The following is a 22,106-nucleotide window of genomic DNA, read 5'->3' as shown; positions in this document are numbered from 1 at the left end:
CATTACGCTTGCACAACAACGACAGCAACGATTCCGCGCCGAGGAGCTTTTACGAGAGAGACTAATTTTCGAGTTTTCGTGTTACTGCGCTAGCTGCATCGTCGTCGTCGTCGTCCCCGTGCTCAGCAGCTGCCGCGAGATCGCACGATCAATGATAATGATACCATGAGCTATGTGTACCCGCGCAACAACGAGCGAGTCCTCCGCGCGTGTACACGAGCTATACAACGCAAACTCCTGTACAGATATGAGAAGTCCGGGGTTCGCCCCGAACTGATTAATGATCGCGAGAGACGATAATTTCTGCGATTTACAGGTACGATAAAGTTGCGCGAGCGAGCGGAGCTCGTAAAACTATTTTGAAAATTTCGCAACGGCATCGCAAGAACGTGACAATCATAGTAGTACATAATATGATGTATGATACGTCCTGAGCCGAAAAACGCGCACGAGACATTGTCAGAATAATATAACACAGTCAAGAGCCTCGGGTGCGTAATATAACGCAAAATCCCAAAGGTGAATTGCTGCTGCTGCTGCTGCTGCGTGCACGCATGATATAAACGTGCGCGTATACGTCGTAGAAAAAGAATAATCTGGATCTTCATTAATCACGAAAAACAATTTACTCTCTCTGCTGGCTCGCACTCCTGCGTACGTAGCCAAGCCTGTAAATCACGTTATTATCCTTCTTCGCTCGTCCATTACAATATTTTAATAAAATATAAATTTTCCAGTCGACGACGCCGAGGACGACAATAACGACTCGAAGCCTATGGTATAGGCGCACTATAACGCGAGTAAATACGCATCATTGCCCTCTATCTCTCTCTCGTATACGCAAGTTAAAAAGCTTTTTACACCCCAGCCGGCGGCGGCGGCGGTAGAGTGCAGTATACGCAGTGCAGAGCGAGTACAGCATTAGCGAAAGAGAGGCCGAATTTATTATGCTAATAAGACGTATTGGAAAACGGGATTTCATGCAAACTCATTAATATCGCCGATATGACGGGGTTCGCTCGCACGTATTGCGATCTGCTGCTGCTGTAGTTGCTGTTGCTGCACTCGAACACATGCACATACGCCGGTGCGACGATCGAAAAATGCAATCGCTGCTGCTGCGCCGATGTAAAATATAAGTAATGGCGTTATGTTCCGTTTAATGTACCATAAGCTCAACGGTATACACCATATAATACGTAGCATTTTGGAAAGGCTCAAAGACGCGACGATATCTGTATACGTATGTGTGTACGCGAGATTCAGGAATTTTTCAGCGGATCCGTTCAATTTCAAAGTGCATAATACGAGCGCGATGCGTCTCGATTACGAGCTCTGGGCCTACTGCTGGGCGAGCTGTGGCACAGCCGATAAAAAAATGATATCTCTTGTGTCTGACCAAGCGTTTATTTATATATAGCGTATTTATATACATACATTTAAATAAAAAAAAAGCGTAAAGAATCGAAAGTGAAAATCGTGTTTGAACGTAAATATAAGCTCACGCGCGGGCGACACACAGACACGTTATACATTAAAAGGTACGGAAAAAGCAGATTTTAGAGAAAGTTTTCGAAGATGGGACGGTTTGAAGATGAAAAAAAAGTATCATTCACGATCGCGCACGCGCGAGCTCACCGGTACCTATACGTATATAATTCACCAAAAAAGGGTCTTCTCTCTCTTAGTGCCGATCGCGCCGAGTAGCAATTCTTATCTCGGCGACACATCTGGAGATCGCAGCTTATAAGCGCGCTACAATCGATCCGCTTAACGGAAGAGTAGTTTTATATACCAACACATTATGTACACACATATCTTTAATAAATCATCGCTGTAGGCAGCCGCGAGGATCGTCGATTAAAACGAGCTCAAAACTCATATACAGATCGGCTCGCGCGGCCTAGGTTTTATATATTATATACGTATGCGGATGCTGACGTCGTGTATTTATAATATATGAAGCACCTCGCGCTCGAAGGTCGCATAGGTCGGAGCAAGCTAGCACACAGCAGCAGCAGCAGCATCTCTGCGCGCTTTCACCTACATCGATCGAGATGCTCTTTTGATTCGATCAGTTTCATATGGATTCCTTTCTATTTCGTCTCTATGCTATAAACCAGGACCTGTGCTCGTACAAGTGTCTGAGTTTTGTATGTGTTTGGCGGCATATAATAGCAAGAGCAGCGACGTCGCGCACTGCTGTCGGTATACATACACCGAAGGAATTTCAAGTTGCATAAATCCGCAAAGAAGGCGCATAATCTCGCTACAAATAGATACGACAAATTCACCGCACGATGATTTCTCGCTGCTGCCGCGGCTTCTGCGAGCTTCGTATAAATACTATATAAGTGTACGAGTATAATATGCCTTTCCCTTTTTCTTTGGACTCGATCGACCACGTTTTTCGGCGAAAAAACAATACATTAAAGCCGATCCAGCGCGTAAAAACAATCGGCCGTTCAAATGCGCTCGAGAGACAAGAAGAAAAAATATATATTATACTATAAAGGAACGACAACAAAGTCCAGCGTAACTGGGTCAGTGATTTTTGTCGCAGCGTTACGCAAGCACCCACGGAATATAATCGTTCTTTCTCTCTCTCTCTCTCTCTCTCTCATTCTCTCGAACTTTTCGGAACGATCCTCTTTCGAGTGCTTCAAGGCTCTTGCGAACGCGCCCGGGAGTGTCTATACGTATCCCCCGCCCCAACGAACGAGGCAGACGAGAAAAATATCCATAAATATTATTTGTAAGTGCACGAAGTGACAACGATGACAGGATAATTGCGAGGTTGCGACACACTCGTATTTTGCGTAGGACACACTCTAGAAGAGTTGAGCGTCTCCTTGTCTCTCTCTCTTCTTTCTCAAAAGATAATAATATTATCGACGCATTGTGTTGGCCTTGCCGATTTTTTGACGGACAACAACAATGATCGGTCCGAATAAGGGAGCGCGCGAGACACATCTCGGAGAGCTCCATACATGCATTTTGCAACTTCACGATCGAAGAAAATGATTATAATATTTGACGAACCGAATGAAAATGACATTTGATTGAGCCATTGTTGTGTGTATGCCGATTATAATACAAATATAATAACATCAATGCGGAGAATAGAAATCGGTTGGCTTTTGACATCCGACGATGATTGGAATTGTCATCGATTTTACACACGTGAATCTCGCACGCGCGTTGCACAATATTTTTGGCATTTAGTATAGCATACATATTAAATATCGTGTGCAATACGTCGCGGTGCTCGAAGGTTTTTTGCTTGCGAGATTCGTCCCTCCTCGCGTCGCCGCGTGTGTAGGTTCCCGCAAGAGATTAGTTAAATTAGCCTGTCATTTTGCGTGTATATGTTGTACTATGTCGATATACCAAGAGCCGTGATGATTCTTTTGACTGGTTGAGATGATACCGCCCGATAAATCTGCGCGTGATCTACCAAGATCTATGACGAAAAAAAAAGACGAGAAAAAAATTACACTCGCAAAGCTCGCGAGGATCGATGAACTTGTACGGTCTTTTTGCACAATATTTATACATCTGGCATTTATTCAAAGTGAAAAGACACACTGGTGCCTCGAGTTTATAGAAACTTTCCAACTTGGAAAAGTCATCTTCTCTAGCAGTGCATAAATATGTACTGCATACACACATACCCACACACGGAGTATTTGTATCGAGCGCCGAGGCTACCGTCTAGCTCCGGCGTCAGAGTACGTGTATGTTTATATATATTTCGAACGTCTCTCAGATGAGTTTATCTGAAATTTTCATTAGACACACATACTTGTGTGTCTCTTTAAAAAGATGCATGAAACCCTTTCACTTATAGGTTTGCGCGCGCACGCGGCGGTGCATAAAAAATGTCTGAAAAGTGAAATTGATTCGCGCAAAGTCACTGCGCGACATTACAATGCAAAGGGAGAGAGAGAGGGTCTCTGCTTGCCTGCCTGAGAGCACATATAGAGGAGTGCAGGAGGAGGCAATATTATAAAAACACGCAAGCACAGGGGGGTACGTATACATACGCCATGTGTATGTGTGTGTATATAAACTTTCACCCGGGCTAAGATCGCGCGCGGGTCCAAAGCGAGTGAAAAGAGAGAAGCTGCTGCGCTGCGCTCTGCCTATATACATGTACATAAGGATGACAATGATTGCACATATATAGCAAGTATTGAACTTAGAAGGAAGACGAAGAAAAAAAGTGCCATGGAGTATCGGCAGCTTGAAGGCTTTATTCGCCTTGAGATGCACGCGCGATACCGTACGGTGTACAAGCTCGCTCGATGCACGTTGAACCTTGCCACTGAAAAGTGCAGCAGCAGACTATACGTGAGAAAGATAGAGAAAATTTTTCTCTTCTCTCTATTTAAACACACACACTCACACACATATATCGAGTGCACCCATGAACGACGACGACGACGAGGTTAAGGTGAGATTGGTAATTGGCACTCGGTGCACGAGTGTCCCAGGCCAGTGCCGAACAGCTATGATGCCGCGCGATGCTTCTGACTCTTGACTTCATTATTGAGGCCCGGATGATTAATCGATCGCACGGATATTTATACACACACATGCGCGCGCGAGTTGATTTATCGATTCGTTGATCGTATTTGATAACGCGGAAACGGCAGTCCTGTGTGTATACAAAAGCGCGGTTCTCAACAAAGAGGCATCGACGGCGGGCCCCCGGTGCCTCCCCCTCGAATAAAAAATTGAAAAATTGCGTAACGCATTGTACACACTTCTCGGCGAAAATCACTTTCAATTTTCACTAAATGATAATAACAGCTCTCTCACGCGGCGAACGGCCGCAATCAGATATTATACACGCGTACCGCATGGGTTATATAGGTAGTACACGCCAAAGTGCGCCGTTCCGATTGATGTGAATCAATTAAATTTCAATATTTGTTCAATATACTCATCAACCGAGGGCAGCTTTGCTCAGGCATTATATATCGCGCTGCGTTGTTTATGATAGTCATATGTTAAGGTTGTGCGAGAGCTGCTGCTGCACCTCTGGTTTTTCATATTCGATTTCTATCTGTCTGTCTGCGCGCGCGCGTACAGTGCCTTGATGAATACTTGAAAGACAGAGCCCGATATTATATCGCTGGCGATAAGCCTCGGGGCCTTTTCTCAACTATTGTTGAAAGAGAGAACTTATAGCTCCGCACGAGCCCAAGCCAAGTGCATATCTATGTGCATTTAAGTCTCTGGCTTATAAAGCCACCCGCATCGAGCGCAGCAATGCAACACGTGTACGTGTATATTGAAGCTATATGCCAACGAAACGATTAATCGAATTCGCATAAATACATAGCTCTGCTTACGGCGCAGCTACTTTGTCACTCGATCGACTTTTTTTTCTTTGGCATATTCGTTATGGGCTCTCTCTCTTTCTCTCGTTAAAACGGATAAATATATCGTGTTACGTTTTCACACCTGAGAGCGCGGCGCAGAGCATGAATATATTCGCTAGGGCAACGAAATTAATCAAAAGCATCGGTCGAGTCTTGAGTGCACGCGCGCGCAAGCCGACGCTTGCACATGGCATGAGCGCGGCGTAAGTGGCCTTTTATTCGGGCCCTGTAACTAGAGACGATCGTCGTCGCGATGAGGCCATTGAACGACTCGACCAGAGTGAGATGGCATCCCTTGATGCTTCGTATACAGGGCATAAAGGCATATATTAAGCTTAACGCGCCAGCTGACGGAGCTGCGGTATTGAGTGTCTCTTTATGTATACGCGCGCTTGCATACGCCTATAAGTGCACTCTCTGCATTATCGAAATAAAGGCATGCAGCGTCAAAGTTGGAGCTCGAGAGAGAGACTTTTGCATCGAGTCTCGCGCGAAAAAAAATTTGCGCGAAGGTCTTGTATAAAATATTTATCGGCTGGTGCGCTGTGGTGCCGGTTGCCGATCGCCCGGCCACCGCATCGAGGTAAACGAGATGTTTGCGCGCGCGCGCGAGCAAGCCGGTAAAAGGCGGAACTCGAAAATTTCCACGCCATATACCCTGCTGCTGTCGTGCTGCATGCCGATATATTTTAGCGCGGGACGAGTGATTTTTCCAATAAATCTAGCCAATAATGCGAGCGTATTTCATAACGTCGCACGAGTGAATTGATTCGTGCATCATGCAAATAGGAAACACGACTTTTTCCACGTGCGTGCAAAACAAACGCGCTCGACCATTTATAAACACACTTGTAGGCGATGCGCCGCCCAGCTTTCATTTACATTCCACTATGCATCAGCAGCAGCAGCAGCAAAGCCGCTCATGTACACTGCCGATCGCGCTAAATCAACTTCGGAAAATGGAGCAAACAAAATATCATTATCGATCTCGTCCGTGAAGCCGCGCAAAACATCGTCATCCTCGTCATCCTCCGAGTCTTCACTTTCCCTCCGCGCCTGCGTCTATATAAAGTACATATTTTATAATATATGCGCGCACGCGGCTAATCCAGTTGCTGCAGCTCTCTCAGCCGCACACGCACATGCACGAGGGTACGAAATGAAAAAAGAAAAAGAAAAAAAATTGCTTGCGCCGGGCAAAAAGGCACACTGCACACATATGCATGCGAAAGTAATTAGCGTCGAGGCCGCCCGCTCGTCGCTCTCGGGACATATTATACATGATCGCGCAATTGCCGTCCCGTACGTAGTATACACACAGACGTACACCTTTAACTACACGTAGAGCCTCGAGAGAAAGAGAGAGAGAGAGAGAAAGAAAGTATGCGGAAGGTATGTGTGTTTGTACGTCGTGCATACATACACATATGTGTGTGCGGCGGGCTGCGATTTTTTCTTTTCGTGTTTTCTTTCTTTTTTTTCATTCGCAGTGGTTGATCGCGTTCGCGCACACACACAGACGCACGCACGCACACAAGCCACTTGAGTATAAGAGAAAATTTTCGGCTAATGAGATGAGAAATGATGGATCGTTACGAGTGTGTAGGAGATGTTCATTAATTGATTCCGTTATCGACTCGTTGTTTTATTTTCATCTTTTTTATTGCCCCTTTTTCTTTTTGCGTAACGATTTCCAAACGAAACTCGCTCGCCGCTGCATCGACTGGCATTCGCACACTTGCGAGCGCGCACGTATATACTTTCTATTTTTCGCTTATCAATCGCCGACGCGCAACAAAAAATTTTTTTAACGTACGATAAGCGCACGCGCGGGTAAATTAATTTTTCCATCGAGAGCCGCGCGAGACGGAGCTTTACGTAACGCCCGAGGAGATTCGATTAACGCAGCAACTGCAAATAGAGAAAAAGAAAGAAAAAAAAGTCGCTCGCCGTGGTATACGGTCGTGTGCGGGCCCCAAAAAATCGAATAGCTGGATGTTCGATGCGCTGCTGTTGCTGCTGCTGCTCAATGTGCCGTACAGAACTAAACGGATTATATACCAGGTATAGACGCGTGCGTAGACGTGCGAGCGCGAAAAAAATGTCCTCTCATGCCGCTTAGAGAGCACAAGCTGGGCCGTTACAAGCGCGCGTGTGTGGTACGTATATCGATGCAAAGAATATATGGAAAAATTCCTCACGAGAAGTTGGTTGGTTGGTTGGTTGGCGGGCAGCAACAGCAGCATTATGAGCTTCGCAACGCGACACCGCTGTCGTACATACCGATGCGTAATTTCTGTGGTTTTCTTCATTACAATACGTGTCGCGCGACACATCACATCGACTTGTGTTCGTAAAAGCTCGATGATACGTCGAACCCGCGTGGCACATATAATAGAATATTAATACGTGAATAAGTCGAAGGTAGAGAGGTATAAAGCTTTGAGGAATGTGCCAAAAATTCTCTCGGGTAATAATATACTCTCGCTCGACAACAATGTTTGCGTGCGTATCATAAGTATACGTTTATGTGCATGCAGCGCTGTATAGAGTTGCGCACACACACGCACAAAGTAGGTCGGTACATTAGCCTGCTATTGGAGACCCCTCGAGTCTCGGATCTTTTCTTATGTTATATTATAATGTGCATTACGATATGCACGTCACATTTTGCCGTGGAATGTACGGCATACACTACCAAAGATTACGATTACTTTTTGCCCCCGGTTGGAAAATTTACTGCTACGTACGTGTATAAATAAACGCGCGGAGCTGGTGATTTCGATGCTTCGCTGCAGTAGTTGCAGTGGTGCTGGTGGTGCATACATACCTGCAACAGAGAGGAAAAAAGAGAGATATTAGTATCGTTGAAAATTTAATGCGAGCAAGTAAATATTAATCCGCGCAGGCTAGACGAGACTTTGGCGCAAAAAAAGGCCAATAAAAGCTGCTACTCCATACGTGGGCTCTGCAGCGCGCCTCGTCTCGTATTATTATATTATGTACTTTTGCTACATAAGGTGAAATAGGCAATTAGCTCCATCTCGTACATAAATAATATATCTATATATACGTTTGCGGCGCACCGAAGAGGCTCTCTCTCTCTGGCAATATTTTCTTTGTCACGCGAAAAAAAGGCAAAAATAAATAATAGCTGCACCGCCAGCGCCGCCGCCGCCGCAGCAGCAGCAGCATATATAGAGAACTTATACACAAACGATTTTTCATCGATTCCTCTCACGTAATAATGGTATAAATAATAACGTCGGCACGGTCTCAAAGCTCAGGCGCTGTAGCTGCGCTGAGCCGCAAATATACAGACATACATTGTACATCCAGCATAGATCTCGGCTTATGACTCTTGTGTATGTGTATGTGTGTGTAATATGTGTGTGCGTGCTGCAGCAGCGTGTCTACATCTCGCAACATAAAACCGATCGAAATCGAGTGCGCCGCAGTCGCGCACACGCTTTGTTTTCTCTCTCTCTCTCTCTCTCTCTCTCTCTCTCTGTGTGTGTGTGTGTATGTCGAGGCGAAAGTATAATGACATTCCGTCGATTACATACTTGCTCTTGCGCTACCCCCTTTTACAACGAGTCCTTCGATTGTTTCTCTCCTGCATATACTGTGTAATATAAGTGTGTGTGTGTGTGTGCGCGCGCATGTGTGTGTACACAAGCAAATGTGACGTAATTTCGAATTGCACGTATACGCACACGAGCGCGGAGCTGCCAAAATATATATGCTCGCGCGCGGGTGCTCTGATTGGCACCTTATGCACAGCAACAACAACGGCAGCAGCAGCAGCAATGTGTATATGGTCCACAAATTCCATATTCGCAAATGATTGTTATTATTATTATTCGTCCGGGGTAATTTTCTACAGACAAACACTCTCGAGCTGTAATACTATACACCAAAGCTAAACGAGATACAAATATAAAAACTTTCGCTTTTGAATATAGAGCGATTTAGCGCGCGGCGAGATTCTAACCATTTGGACGCGTGGATGATTGCTTGGGTTACATATACAGTATCTCTCTCTCTCTGCGTCCCGCGAGAGGAGTGCGCAGGAGGGGAGGCATATAATAATGTGTGCCGCTGCTGCTGCTGCGGCTCGGGGTGAAAAATGGCCATTGAAATAATCATACACACTTATATTATATACATACTCTCAGACACACGTATACATGCACATTGAAATGTTACAACATTGCACACGCGAACTCTCAGGGGCTCGCAAGTGTGTAATATGCGCTCGCGCTTATAAAAGAAAGTTTTTTAGAGGTCTATTACATGCTCTCTCGCGTGGCGGCGGCGGTGCATTATGCGGCGAAAATTACGCAGTCCAGGCCATTTAGCGATCATATACAAACGTATATGTGCGGCAGCCAGAGTGTAATGCAGAGATCTGCAATTGGCGCGCGACCAGAATAACGATCCCGCGCGCATACGCACATAATACACAAATCCAAACGGCGCATACATGCCGTACACCATACGGACTTCTATTCATGAGAGATCCGTTGCTGCATCGCGACTGCGTCATACGCATGTAGAGAGAAAGAGAGAAGTAAGAAAAAATTTTGAAGTAACGATTGCGCAAGTCAGCACGCAGTATACGACGCGCGTAATGTAATTTTTGTCCCCCCGCGGCCGCGTCGGTGGCGATCCGTCAAACTCACATGAGAATCCATACGACGCGAACGCGCAGGGAACAACAATCGCTCGCATATAATACAGTGATTACAGTCGATCATTGAGTTTTCTCGAAGCGACTCGGATCGGCGCACAGAACCTGTAGCCATATAGAATACGTATCCACACGATCGCGACGACGGCGGCGATAACATTCCAGGCATAACTTCACTTTCATCCTGTACAATGTCTATCTCGCTTCTTTTCTCTCTCTCTCTTTCTCTCTCACGCTGATACGTGTACGTCAGGTATATATAAAGCAGTGTACAATGTGAAAGATGCACAAAAAGCAGATAAGAATGATCCGATGAAATAAACGGCGAAAGTGTATAGATGTGCGCGGAGGAAAGGCGGAGAAGAAAAGAGAGACGTGATCGAGAAAGAGACCCGGTCGATGTACTCGAGCGAACGATCTACAAAGCAGGACTTTTATCCTGCTATCGCTCGACGTACGTGTATACCTCATACACCGAGTAATACACCAGGTTCAGCTTTTATCCGCGGTTCGAGTCAAATTTATCCCAAGACGATGGATGGAAACATTGTCGACTGGATATGTCGGTCAGGATTTTTTTTCTTAATCGCAACGGTTAACTTATCCATCGGCTGGCGATAAAAAAAGGCGAAATTTTCGAGTGCACTCATACGTATGTGTAAGATAAATGCCAGGCTCGGTGCAAAAGGGCAGAATACGGGTAAAACACGATGCTTCGGTCTATACCACCATGTGCGGACGAGAGAAAAAAGACCGAGAAAAAAAAAAGAGCCGATTTTCGTCGAGGTTCTCCGTGGTGTACATGCAGCAAAAGCTCGCTTGCGCGCGCGAAATTGGTCAAGTCAAGTATATAGGTACTATACACACGAAAAACACACAAGGCCAATTTAGCGGTGAGCGAGAGAGAGAGAGAATTCTAGCACGTAGAGTTGTAAGCGCTGTACACGATACATACAAAGAAGGCTATTATCACCTTTTCAACTCGCTCGTGACTCGAATCTCGTCGGAGTGCAGCTTTCGGATAGTCTCTCTCTCTCGCTCTTTCTCTATTTCGCTCGTGCGCGGAGCCGAGGCAGCGAGAGAGACCCGCAAGGTAAAAATGTAAACTCGCACAGGTCGAAGAACTTATTGTCTCGGCTCATACTCGTTGTACTACGTGCTTGAACAAAAAAAGCAGAAAAGAAAAGACCAACTGCAGCAGCAGCCAGCGGGTGCGCGAGTACTGCCTAAATACGCCCTGTGCACCGAACGATACGCGATATAAACTTTACAAGTAAAAACACACATACACAGTCCGACATTTAGAGACAGAATGCAGTTGCGGTCTTTGCCACGTAACGTGTACGTTGCAGCCTCGTCGAGGAGTTATACGGCAGCAGCAGCAGCAGCAGCGGTAGTAGTTGCCCGTAGCACACATATATATATAGGTGTACGAGCTCGCGCGATGTAGTATATATAGGTAGACAGCAGCAGCAGCATCGAGGCAGAGAGTGGCGCGTGAGAACGGGGATTCGCGCTCGCGGCTACAGAGTTCACCGCGCCGAGAAAGAGAGAGAGAGAGAGAGAGAAGCTCGGCCGATAGACCGTTAAGTTCATCGGCGATTCAAGGTGTTCATAGTCTCTGCTGCGCGCCGCCGCCGTCGCCGAGCAGCCGTACGTCGTCATCGCGCCACTGTGACTCGCTTTTAAAAGCGCAGCACATAGGCACATTTTATATACACAACGTATGCCGAGAGCGCGAGAGAAACAAAACGCAGCGCTGCTCCGTAGCGTGCTCGCGCGCGCGTGGGTATATCCTTTTGACACCGAATTCGTATTCTTATACATATAGTCGCGTCGAGCGAGCGAGCTTGGCTTATTTCGTCCTCCTTATATTGCTGCACTTCGGCGCGACACGGAGTCTGGTGCAAAAAATTTATTTAAAAATTTTACATAATAAGCCAGCCTATTATTATATTATATATTGCCTATTTTCCAGCGTGATCCTACTTGCGAGAACTTTTTTTTTACGATACACGGCGCGCACGCATTATTGTTATAGCGTATACGAATCTCACGCCGTGTATATCGGTATAATGTATGTACGCACCTGCATACGTGCAGTGCAGACGCGCGAGCGCAAAAGAGGTAAAAAAAAAACAAAAGAACAGCGCGTAAAAGTAGCTAATACATACGCAACGATCTCGAGCAAATCTATAATAGTTAATGTATTCTTTCGTAAACATTATGTATACACGAGGTGGAATTTGCGAAAAAACAAAATCAAAGGTATGGAGCAGCATGTGTAGCAAAGAGATATATGATCGTTATACTGCTGGGGAGGAGATCGTTACACAAGCGCCGACGATCGCGGGTTTGGCGCGCGCGCGCGCCAACGAGGAATCGGACAAAAATGCTTATATTCCTCGGAAGAAGAAGTTGGACACGCATACGCTTCGGAGCGTGCAGATACGCTCACAGCTCAGTTGATAAACAGCTCTCGGGAAAACGGCCTCCGCTCGTGCATGCATTTATCTACCTATACGTAGATATTGTAGGTCAAAACGTGAGGCTGTATAGGCCTCTCTGTATATGTGCCTTATAACATGTGGGAGCGCATCGCGTACGAGCCGCGCCGTTCTCTCTCTCTCACTCGCGAACACATAATTTTCGATTACGTGCCAAGTGGGAAGCAAATGAAGAAGAGGAGAACGAGCGAGCGAGCGAACGAGGCGAGGAAGGAGAAGACGAAGAAGAAGCTGGAGGCATTACGCGTCGACTGGATATATGGGCTAAGCGTGTGTGTGCGCAGGTGTCCGCCTGATAGGAGATTCGAGCCTCTGGGGCATATCGTGCTCGTATATGCACTGCTGCTGATGTTGCTGCATGCAGCGAGCCGAGAGAGAGAGAGAGGACTGCGTGAAAAATCAACGCGAACTCGCGCGAATTGTTCGCGCGCGCGGGATAAAATGTATAACGGGCTCTCCCAGGCCTTGGCTGTGCGTGCTCATGCATCGGAGTGCCTTGATTGTGCTCGCGCAACGGCGACGAAAATGTCGATCGATAAAGGTGTACACGCACGCATGTCTGCTACTAATAAGCGAGCACGCGAGAGTAGCATCGTTTAATAAGCTCGACTCGCGAGTCAATAACCCGTTACCATTACAATCGGCCGTCGATAAACAATATTTGACAGGTCTCATCGACGATTGTATGTATGTAAGAGAATGTCAGGGATCGATGCGAGACGACGACACACGTGTAATTTATATGTATATAGATGTATTAAACCCACTAATTAGTTGGACGTAAAGAAAGCTGCAAGTTCCGTGCGCGACATTAGCTGCGCTCTCGATGTCAATGATATACACAACAGAAATGGACGAGGTGCGCAACGACCGAGTCGAGCCCCCTCGTTAACTATTGCGCTTATTTACAGCACGGACTAATTGGTTGCGCCTCGAGTATCTTCGATGAAGCGCCAGTGCGCTAAATTCGATTCTTGTCTACGCTTCATTTTTTCTCTCGCTCCGGATTTTGATTAATTTTCTGAGAAAATCAAACAACCGATATGTATACCGATCTGCAGCGCAACGTTCGTTCGCACAAAAGACAAAGTTAACAAATCGTCAACGAGTAAAATATATACATACGGCTTGTTTCAGCGGGCGATCGATCACCCGCAGCACGCACGCATAACACACCCACCGAAATATACATTCCACTGTTGATGAAATGAAAAAAAAAAGAAGAAAAAAAACTGTACACGCACCCGTGGATGGAAAGTCAAGAACCGGATTTCTGACTTGAGCGTGCGCGTGCGTGTGTGTGCGTATGCGTACAATATATTGGAAGACAAATACCGCCCAGCCTCTTTGGCTCCTATATATAAAAACGATTTCATTCATAAAAGCGCGCGCGCGAGCGCGAAATATTTACGAGCAGCTCATTTCCCTATATTACGTGATTAAATAATCGTCTTTCTTCCCATCCCCATTATCGTTCGCTCCTCGAATCCCTCGACGAATTCCTCGGCTCGCTCGGCCGACTAACCGCTTCCTTTTATAATATCGTTTAGGCACACATCATTAAAATAGAAAGATCAGCGTTTTATGAAATGGATGAGACACACACACACACACACACACATAAACCGGCGCCTGCGTTAATATCGAAGGGTTAAGGGGGAAATTTCATTCGTATATAGATCGGATATAGCATTATCTAACAACAGAGGCACTTGGCGGAGAAAGTCAATCGAAGAGCCATGTCCGAGAGAGGCGTGCGTTTTAACGATCGCAGCTATACATAAATGCGTGATCAAATGGCGTGTCCGCGCGAGGAGTGGTTCCGCGCCACCGACACTCGTGGTATTATACACTCTCGCGTATTTCCTCAAATGTACGTAAAAATTACGGACGTCGAGCGCGGTGACCACCGCGCGCTTATCTATTTTGAAAATGTTTTATACCTGTGTAATGTGTACGTGCTTGCGCCGATCGCTTTGATACATTATAGGCTCGATTATTCAAATTCTCAATTCTCACGAGGCAATTGTGAACGCGGACTTTAAAGCAGCAGAGAACGCGTCGGTCTTGTAATTATCGAAGTATATCTTGAGAAATTCGTCGATCGCGGGACGCGACCACGGACATGTACGTCCGTACAAAAGTTTCCATTCTAACGAAACGTTCTTCGCTACATCCCGCGCGAGTCCTTTTCTTGACCAGACGGGGCCGCTACATGTATACGCGCTGTACTTTGGCCCTTACCTGCGCACCTTTCATTAGCATACACGTTATACGTTGTGTATGCTGCACGTCAGAAAACGAGCGAATCTCAGCCCGCGCGCATACGTATATACCCCGGAGAAAGAATCCTTTCACCTAATTACACTTAGACGCATGTGCAATATGTATATCTATAGCGCTCACGATCGCTCGTCGATCGTTGGCAGCAGCAGCAGTCTCGAAAATGACTCGGTATTTTTCTTTCCACACGCGTTCCGAATCTCTCGCTGCTGCTGCAAAGTCGCCTGCACGCACGCAGCGCACTTTATACCCGCACACACACATGGACACGGAGGGCACAATGTGTATGTAGATATACACACGCATTAACTTTCCATACGGAACGTACACTCGAAAAAATTCCTTTCCTCTGAGGCGACTCCGGAGCTGTACTTATATATTCTTTTCGAATCATGACGGACCTCGAGCCTGCTCTTTTTTTTCTCTCTCTTTACCTCCTCTTTCTCTCTCTCTCTTGCTCTTTTCGAGGATCTCAACGGGCTTTTTTTTGCAAAGGTGCAGCTGCAACAGCACGAGTTCGAGGCACAGCACCTGCATGCACACGTCCAATCGTATATAAGACTCGAATTCGTGCGGGCCTCCTCGCCCGCGACCGACCGTGCACGGACGTGATTTTTGTAACCGACGCGATGATACAATTCTCGGCTACGTAATTACCATCTAATCATCGAATCTCTACCAGAGTTTTTCGAAAGTTTTCTATGTAAATTGTCTTGTATAATGAAATAAAAAAAAAAGAAGAAAAAGAAAGACGAAATTCAATTGGAGTCATTTAACTTTAATATTTCTTTGCCAAACAAATCATAGAAATGGCCCGGTTAACGATCCCAATGAAAGCGTCCGTATAATTATCCAAGTATAACTGTGTGAATGAGACGGGCCTTTAATTACTTTATATTTGTTATAGAATCGTGTTCGATCCTGCGCGTGACTCACACCTCGTCGTTATACGCGTAAAACAAAGTTTGGCAATTCTTCCGTAATTCGCACCAAAAAATACAGTTTCGAGCATTACTTTTACGGACGAAAATCGGAGGGTCGCGTAGCAGTCGTTCGGTCGGTTTTGGTCGGCCCGAACAGCCTCTCGGCGCGTATACAGTACGTATCTCTCGCATGTATTATATATGAACTCCGCGTAAAGAATGATGGGAGTGTCGATCAGCCAGACAGGAGGGAATTAGGGGTCTTTTTTGCGTTCGCCGTATACCTATATAGCCTATATATATATCGCCACAAGTGGAATCGACGACTCGAGTCGAGAGATCATGGCGGGATCGATTCGCGTTGATTTTTTGCGCCCGTCTTCCCGAAACTGTCCGGGGCCAAGCAGCACCAAGCAGCAACCGAGGCTCATTCCTAATCGTCGAACGAAAATAAAAATAAGAAAGAATAAGAATAAGAATAAAAGAAGAAAAAACTTGCGAACTTGCTCGATTTTACGCGTTGAAAATATATACAATATATCCCAGTTCGCTGAAAATAAATCCGACTTTTATCGATGAATCATACGCTCTCTTGCACTTTGTTTTTATCGTCCAGCTACACGATACACACACACAGGTATATATTCCATGTGTACGCCGCTGTGATAAAGATCGATAAAGCAATCGCAATGTGTGCGCGCGACGCGTTTCAATATCGCCTTGTTATTGATTTTTTGGGCTTGTTATGCGAATCGTACGCCTCGTATTGCTAATCGTATTGCTCGCTCGGATATATAACGCGCGGTATTATTTAACAGAAAGAAAGAGAAAAAAATTAGAAATACAGCTATACAAATTGATAAAGCCGAGCGCGCGAGAGCGTTGATATACCTGGCCGATTTTTGAGACAAAAGATAAGTATGAAGTGGGAGGGAGAGAGAGCAGTTATTCAGCGAAACTATTGGATGAGAAAATACTTTTACTCGAGTCACAGGTGATTAATAAAACGTACGCGGACACGTGTTTTTAATGTGGATCAAGTGGTATGATAGCGCGAGTCGCGGTACAAGTCGTGCGCATTCATCGTCTCTAACGAAGATTCCTCGGGCGAATACACGCACACATACACAAGAGCGAGAAGCAAATGAAGAGGAAGGGAATAAAAAAAGAAGAGAATCAACGCGATCGACTTATCGGTAAATTGAAAAAAAATGTGTCGAGTCGTGTATATTGGTCGGGTGTCGTAACGGCAGCAAAAGATGACTCTAGACAAAATTGGTCGTGTCGCTGATCGCTATGGAGCGCCTCGAAATCTATTCTGAAACTTTAAATTGTGTGTCGAACGATCGTCAGCAGCGACGTCATTTGAGAGGAGCTCGGCAAAAAAGTACGAATACGATCGAGAGAGAGAGAAAAATGCGTATAAACGAGGCCCAATCATCGTTGGCTTCGAGCACGCGACCCAAGCCGCGATATACAATGCAGCTGCAGCGTTGGTGATCTCGTTGCGGCAGCAGCGTATACGTACTACGCAGAAATAATTTCAAAATCATAATTCACGTCCTATAAGCGATCATTTCTCAAGACAATCGTTACTTTAACACGCGATAAAGAATTAAATTTCCCGAGAAGTGACTACTGTCAACACATTGGCCTGGTGGCAGGCCAGAAGCAATAGCAGCAGGCCGCACAGCTCATATACCATGTGTATGTATTGCTCAATGATATGTGACGTTAATCGTCGTCGATGTCGATGCTGCCATGCCTGCGCGTAAAAATCCGCGCGCAGCAGCAGCAGCAGCAGCAGTCGATTCCAATGAAAAAGTCGTTGGCGTTCGCACGCTCGACCAGAAGCAGAAAGATATATAAGAGAGAGAGACAGACGCACACGCATACTCGGAGAGCCGCTTTTAACGCCATTCAGGGGCCCATAAAGTTCGACGAGAGATAGAGAATTAAATTCAACGCGATTCCAGGAGAACACGTCGTCCATATAATATGGCGCATTGCCGAGAGAGAGAGACGACGTCGAAGCTGGTCGCGAGCGAGGCGGACTTTTTATCGACACAACGAAAGTATCGAAGTTCAAAACTGCAACTCTGCTGGCCAGCGTGTGCGCGAGCTGCGACATTCCAAGGTGTCTCATTAAAAAAGTTCATCGATCTCTCTCTCTCTCTCTCTTTCTCTCAGTCACTTGCGGGCGCGAGCGATCTCGCGACTGCTGTGCGCGAGGGCCGATACCGATCTCTACCTGCTGTTGCTGCTGCCTTCAGCTGTGCGTATATTGACGAAAATCTCGAGATCGCGCACACATACACACACAGACACAGACACACAGGCTTGCGATCGTAAAGATCTCGCGAGTGTATAGCCGCTGAGCGAAGGACGTGTGTGGAGATCGCGACTTAACCGGTATTGCGCGGCACACACGATCGATAACGCCGCCGCCATGAGTCATATGTGCGCAGCGCAGAGTAAAAAATCAGCTGCACTGCTTCGCTCTTGCATAAATGCGTGCACGCATGCATCTAACCTATATGCAAACTAGGCAGCAGCAGCAGCAGCAGCAGCGATCCTTTCATACGGCAGTAGCAGCAGCATCAGCTCTGTGTATAGAAGGAGGATCGTTCGCGTACGCGAAATGCAAAAAAGAGATGCGCGCGCGTGCATACATTATGTAGGAGCTCCATTGCGAGCGCGTCGAGAGCGAGAGAGAGAGAGAAAGAAAGATGTGTGTAAGCACATCTCTCGAGGCGTGAGAAACCAGCGACCGGCTCTTTGTGCACTCGTATATAGACACACTATCCGCACTATCCTCTCTCTCTCTCTATAAGCTGCTCTCAGTCACTCGGGGCGAGCCTATATCGTCCTCTTTGTTGCTATTTATATTACGTGCGCGTGTACGCACAAGTTGGTCACACAATTTTCCGCATTTTTCTACTCGCGCGCGCAGCGACTCTCGCGTTTTTGGCGTTCACGTGGATCGTACGTACGGCCGCGTCAAGGCCGGCTCTCTCTCGCTCGAGTTCGCCTGCACACACACACACAAGAGCAGCTGCATGCCCGAGTGCAGCAGTGCAGTGCAATGAGCCACGTACAAGCCTTACGTGTACGTACGGATTCGAGTCTCTTTTGCACACGCATATAGGTGTGTGTGTATATATATAGCGTACACACAAGACGCACACGCGCTAGCGCATTCTCGGGGCCCGATCGATGCCTTGAAAACAGGTTTTCGGGCGCGCACTGCGGCTGGCTGACTGGCTGCGGTATATAAGATACCAGCGCACAGCATCGGAGCAGAGATGTAGCGCGCGCGTCCAGTGGCAGTGGCAGTGCCGCAGCAGCAGCAGCAGCAGCAGCAGTCGAACCTTTGTTTCTTCTATACATAATTCTCGATGCTCGTTGTGGCCCCCGAGCACCTCCACCAACACTCGCAAACACAGACACACACACACAAACACACATACATTATAATATACGGCACACGGCATCATCTTCGTCGTTCGATTGAATTTTTCACGCAAACGCGTTCCAACGCGTTTCTATAATGTCTCTCTACCTCTCTCTCTCTCTCTATCTTTCTTTCATTCTCTCGCTGGATGTGTTTGTCTGTGTACACGAGATCGCTGCGATCGCTGCCGCTGCCACTGCCACTGCGGCCGGCTGAATTATAATGCGGCCAGGTATAATAAGCCATAAGGTATGCGCGCGATCGGTGAAAAAAAGTCTCTCGCTCTCGCTCTATGTGTGTGTGTTATATGTATAGCACGTTCGAGGAACTGCGAGCATCATCATCATCGCCATCGGTCGTCGTCGTCGTCGTCGCGGCCACCGCACCGACTATATTATAATATACATATATAAACAGCGCCCCGTGTGAATCATCGTCATCGAGCTCCGGAACTCCGTTTTATTAATCCGTTTTAATAATGCGATGTATATGCAGAGAAGAGCTCGTCGCGCGTGTCCATATTATAATGAAGAAGATTCGACACCGAAAAATGACTACTGCACCGAAAATATCGCGTGTTCGCGCGTTCCGGAGTTAGCTCCACGCGGCACTATGTATACGTATATATACTAGCTTATACATATAATGTGCTATATACTATGTGTTAGAGCTGCATATCATGCGCGCTTTAAATCTACCTGTTGATTCGCTCCGACTTGCTTCTCTTGAATACAGAGCTCCAACGAATCTGCTTCTGCTGCTGCTTCTATTCTTCTTATGTCGCGTTTTTCGCTCTCTCTCTTTCTCTTCTATATTCTTCGCCCTCGCAGAGACTATATATCGTTGCTCCTTTTCTGCCTCGCGCGACTCTATATACGAGTACTTGTGTCTTGCGCGCGTATGTGTGTGTGTGTCTCTCTCTCTCTCTCTCTCTCTCTCTTTCTTTCTCTCTTCTCCCTTTTCTCGCAGTCGATGCAGTCTACACTGAAAACTCGCGGGATTATCGGCCACGAGTGCACTCAACTTGGTTCTCTCTTGGAGCACACAAATATTATATATTAAACCACACACTTACAAGCAACTTTACAATACGATAATCCTCTTTTTTGCACGGATTTTCAAATCGACAGTTCTTTGACGATATCACTGAATGAAATAAACACCACTGATTGCAGATTATTTATATCTTTCTTTGCACACCAACGATTTACGTCAAAACAAGAACAATAACAAAAAGAGCGACAGAAAGAACTTAACAATCGGAGCTGATAAACGCGTAGCTATTATTAAACACCAATAAAAGTTTCGTCAAACTGTAATCCCTTTTATGTAAATCAAGAAAACAAACGGACGAAAGAAACATATGTAGGGTAAATAAACAAAAATTTGCAAATAAGATTGAATTTAAATTAAAAAAAACGGAGTCTCGGCGTATACCGCCGCTCGGGGCAAGCGCCGATGCGCGACTGACTTGACCAGGTTTATATTCGCTGCGGCTGCCGCTGCTATATTGCCTTGTCTCTTTCTCTCTTTCTCTCTGCTGGCTGTCTGTATGGCTATATACACGCCGAGTGTAGGTAGAGGCTATATAATGTGCTGCGGTGGATGCGAGGCAGGCATCGTCTCTCTCTCTACCTCTCTTTCGCTGGCGCGCGCAAAGAAAGAGAAAGAGCACGAGCAGCTCAGCTCGGCAGCAGCAGCAGCCGCAGCAAATAGTAAGTCTCAAAAGGCGGGGGAGGGGACTCTCCTTACACACATACTCTATGTGTCCGCGTGCAAATGTGTGTGCGCGCCCGCGCTTATAAATGTACGTGCGTACATGTGCCGCTGCTGCTGCTACTTCTGCGACTGTATGGCAAATAATCGCGCGCGTATGTACACCTTTGACGCGCTCGAAAAAGCTTATACGCGACGACTCGTTATTATGCGGTGTACACCGTCGCTGATGTACAAAAGTTCATTCTTCGTATATAGTTGGACCACGAAGGATATTTGGCGTGTGTGTGTGTGTTTGTTGTGTGTGCTACCTCGCGGCTTTTAATGGATATTATAAACTCCGCGGACCCGGCCGCTCATTGTTATGTACTCTCGAGAGTATACATGTGCGCGCGAGAGACGTACATAAAAGGACAATTGTACAATACTGGCATTGGCCCCGGCCTAGCCGTTTAAAGCCTAGGAAAATTACACTCCAAGAAGCGGATGCATAGTTCAGTTGATTTTCACAAAATAATATACCTGCCTAATGCTCTCTCGTTCTCTCACTCTCTCTCTCTGACCAAACGATGGATCTGGCGATCTGTCTTTGAATAAACCTTCGTATAATGAGTGCGTGCGAGATATACTTAAAAAACGGAAAAGGTGTATATATAGCAGCTGCGGAAGAGAGGAAGTTCCCTTCGAGGATCTAGGGTTACAAAATTTGCTTTTAATTTCGCTTTGCTGCGCGACGAGAGTTTTAGAAACGATTATATTCCGTGCGTAGGCGCCAGCTCTCTTCTTTCTCACATACACATTGCATACATTGTCATTTTGTTCTTCGTTGAGCTCCTTTTCAAACTTTAGGATAAACATTGGCGCGCGCGCGACGCAGTTTCTCCCGATAGTGGTAAATTTTAATGGCTTATTGTTTAGGTATTTACAAGCTGCTGCTCTTTTATAGCGACAATACACACATAGACGAGGCCTCGGCATGTAAAAGCCAAAAGGGTGTAATGAATAATTTAGTGTTTTCATATACGAGCTGCAACGACGCGACATAACAACAAGTACCCGAGAGCACTAAGCGGTTGCTCGTTAAGGAAACCATTTTTATGTATATCTCAAGACTCCGAAAATCCCTCTTTACGTAATTTT

The 22,106-nt window shown here is 46.2% G+C and overlaps 1 protein-coding gene across 2 annotated transcripts in view; it reads right to left on the bottom strand.

The window, feature by feature from the left end:
• The window catches only part of LOC106659980 (protein Shroom), a 96,579-nt gene extending 75,924 nt beyond the window's left edge, over positions 1-20,655 (bottom strand). The window contains exon 1 of one of the 2 annotated variants that reach the window (XM_023459907.1): positions 19,949-20,655. The gene's annotated coding sequence lies outside the window, so the exon portion shown is untranslated. The remainder of the gene's footprint in view (positions 1-19,948) is intronic. The other variant, XM_023459908.1, reaches the window with a different exon arrangement.
• Between the last annotated feature and the right edge of the window lie 1,451 nt (positions 20,656-22,106).

The sequence above is a fragment of the Trichogramma pretiosum genome, unplaced genomic scaffold, assembly GCF_000599845.2.
Source record: "Trichogramma pretiosum strain Unisexual culture from Peru unplaced genomic scaffold, Tpre_2.0 scaffold80, whole genome shotgun sequence".
NCBI classification, from domain to species: domain Eukaryota; kingdom Metazoa; phylum Arthropoda; class Insecta; order Hymenoptera; family Trichogrammatidae; genus Trichogramma; species Trichogramma pretiosum.
This window is presented reverse-complemented; position numbering and strand designations above follow the sequence as displayed.